The sequence below is a fragment of the Nicotiana tabacum genome, chromosome 1 (assembly GCF_000715075.1).
Source record: "Nicotiana tabacum cultivar K326 chromosome 1, ASM71507v2, whole genome shotgun sequence".
In the NCBI taxonomy this organism is placed as follows: domain Eukaryota; kingdom Viridiplantae; phylum Streptophyta; class Magnoliopsida; order Solanales; family Solanaceae; genus Nicotiana; species Nicotiana tabacum.
In genome coordinates this window covers 72,654,275-72,657,578 of record NC_134080.1, presented here as the reverse complement: position 1 = coordinate 72,657,578, position 3,304 = coordinate 72,654,275, and the positions used below count along the sequence as shown (strand labels likewise).

Here is a 3,304-nt window from a genome sequence, read left to right as displayed (position 1 = left end):
TTATCTTTCATTTCAATTTTATTTTTTAATTTTCATTAAATAAATTTCATCTTTTATTTTTATTAATTTGTAATTTCCATAATTAAAACAATTCCATAAAATTTTAAATAATAGTTGAGGCGATGAATAATGCAACCCAGGCAAAAAAAGAAGTTTTGACTGTTCAAAAGGAAAAAGTAAGAGTAAAAGAAATGAAAGAAGAAAATAAAATTTTAATGATGGATGTGGATTCTATTGTCGATCCGACTCGTCGTGAATTTATGCGACAAGAACAACAGCGAATAATGTATAAAAGAAGTCAAGAATATTCACAGTCACAACCACAACAATCCTCAGCCCCATTCAGTCAATACTATAATGATTTTGGTGTATCTAGAAACGACATAGCTCCCTACTAAGTTATTATGCTATTTACTATAGTTTCAATTTTTATGTATTTTAATTTAATGTATTTTCAATTGTCATGTATTTCCAATTTTAATGTATTTTCAATCTTCACTTTTCAATTTTAGCAAAACATCTAATATTTTATATTCGCACCTCTCAATTTTAGCAACATCTAATATTTTATATTTGCACCATTCATTTTTTGAGATAATTATATATTTTTTGTACAATTATAACTTATAATAAAATTAATTTATAATTTTACATAAAAATAATAAATGCACGAAAATTAATTTATCAAAATTATACACCAATGTTAAAATATAAAATTAATATTTTAAAGATATACATAAATATAATTAAATATATATAAAGAAATAAATAAAAAAATTAAATAAAAAAAATAATGAATAGTAACGAGAGATGAATAGTGCAACCAGCAACACTATTCATCTCATTTCGTGGACAAAAATAAGGGAGTGTTACAGCTAAATTATCCCAAAAATTACCGTATTTACGAGGATGGGTCAAGTTTGGAGATGGCCTAAAGCAAGAGTTACGGTTTCTATTTCCGAAAATTTTAGTCGAGCAGATCAGCCATGGCGGAAACTGAACCTCAAGCCTCCGAAACTGTAGCACAGAACGAGAAAGAAAAAACCTCCGCACATAAAATGGACGTAGAAGCTCAAGCCGCCGATGATGCGGCGGAGAACGGTGGCTCGAAGAGTCTAAGGGATGAGGGAGACGAACTAGGGTTAATGGAGACTCCACGAAGAAGCCGAAAGTCGACAACTCCGTGGAAGAAAAAAAGAAAGATGGGTCGGATCCGGTTAGCGTGGGTCCGAAGAGTTTCGGGTCGTCTGTGGAGATGTTTGATTACTTCTACAAACTCCTTCGTTCCTGGACTCTCAATCTCAATCTCAACAAGGTAAAATATCCATTGTTTGTCAATATCTTGTTTGTAAAGATGTCATTTATTCAGGATATTTCACAAAGTGAGCTGGTGCTTTGTGTCTTTAGTACCGTGTAAAGCAAGGGATGGTTTTTACCCTATTCTTATGTTCTCCGATTTAGTTGATTATCTATGGGCATAGCTGAATGGTTCAGATATGTGGGGCACTTTAAGTTGGCATTTTAGGATCTCTTACATTTAAGATTCTGATTTCTGAATGTACATTTCGTTTAAGCATCAAATTGCATTATATCGTACTGATATTGATGTCAAATTGCTCCGTGCTCTTAGCATCAAGGAATACTTTATGAGTGGCTGCTGACTAATATGAATTGCTTAGTCTAAAGGCTTTAACACCTCGAGGTATTTGATTGTACATCCTTTTTGGATATGTGTGTTTGACAACAAACATCTACCTGTGAATATTAACGTTCCTGGGATAATCATTTGGCATTTTGACTGCCTCTGATTATCTAGTTAATCCTTCTATGGTCTAATAAAGAAGATGTTGCTAAGTTCGGGATAATTTAATTGCAATCGGAATGATAATCTGTTTGATTTGATTTTGCTCAGAATGACCACTCCATCTTCTTGTTCCCCGGAGCTTGCCTTCTGGACTTCAAATTTGGAAATTACTGTTTTCTTGCCTGTTGAACTACTTAGCCTTTTGTGGCGGTCAAATTAGTATCCTTGTGGGGTTGGTACTTTCACCTCGATCTAATTATTGAGAGCAAAAAATGGCCAAATCCTTGCTTAAATGTATGTATTAGTCATAACATTAGAGAGGCGTTATGAGTTATTACTGCACAAGAAAGTCGATTTCGCAAGGATTGTCTGTTTAAACTATGATTCTGCTTTCGTGGATTCCCATTTTGGAACTAGATCTTAGTATTGGAGATATTTGGAATGTTTACATTTGTTACTTATATCTGAGCGCTTGATATGATGATCCTGGGTCACTTACCTTTTGTTGGTTGGTGTCGCAATATGAGCACATGCTGCTACTTGGCTTACTTAAGAAGGGCCATTCAGAACCAGAGAAGAAGATTGGTACAGGAGTTCGCGCTTTCCAAATCCGATTTCATCCACAGTTCAAAAGTCGCTGCTTCTTTGTTGTTAGGTAGGATGATTCTATGGATGATTTTAGCTTTAGAAAGTGTGTAGATCAGATACAACCCCTTCCAACAAACATGCAAGTAAAACATTATGCTAACGGTGGAAAAGGTGGCGGTGGTGATGGTGGTGGAAGAAGAGGAGATGGATATGGGCGTGGTCGTAGAAGAGGAAGGAGGCCAAGATACTAAACAAGCTGACAATAGACTGCCAGATTCTTCTGATCTGTCTTGTTACGTACTATTTAAAATCCAAAATTTGGTCTGTTACATCTATGTTCCCCCCGTTTTGCCAAAATGTTTTTTGCTGGTTAAAGTCTCATGGCTGTAAGAACTACATGAAATAACATTTTGTTGGCGGCATCACCTATTATCTTACCAAAAGCTGGCTAAATTGTTAAATATGAGAAGCCTTCTGATTGTTGCCTGATATTTTGACCCATAAACCTGCCCCATTTTGCCTAAAGCAGCAACAATCCAGTATAATTCAACAAGTGGGGTTTGGGGAGGGTAGTGTGTATGTAGACCTTACCCCTACCCTGGGGATAGAGAGGTTGTTTCCGATAGACCCTCATCACAAGAAGATGAAAAGAGACTAGAATAGCAAAACAAATTACTTTCTGCCTAAAGAAAGTACAAAAATTTAAGGTAGAGCAAGTTTGGAGTTAGAGAAGGAATAGCTTTGTTCAGTGATATTCTAATAACTGCATGTAATCACACTATCATATGTATGTTTAGTTTTTAAAAAAAGCTAAATGAATTCATAGTGTAGAATTTTTTACACTGAAATATAGGTAATTTAATTAAAAACACGGATTTATTGACAAAAGAAAAGGAACCTCATCCCAACGTA

The 3,304-nt window shown here is 34.8% G+C and overlaps 1 pseudogene; it reads left to right on the top strand.

Moving 5' to 3' along the window:
• Positions 1-633: 633 nt before the first annotated feature.
• LOC107766234 (protein EMBRYO DEFECTIVE 514-like) lies at positions 634-2,817 on the top strand (annotated as a pseudogene).
• The last annotated feature ends 487 nt before the right edge of the window (positions 2,818-3,304 follow it).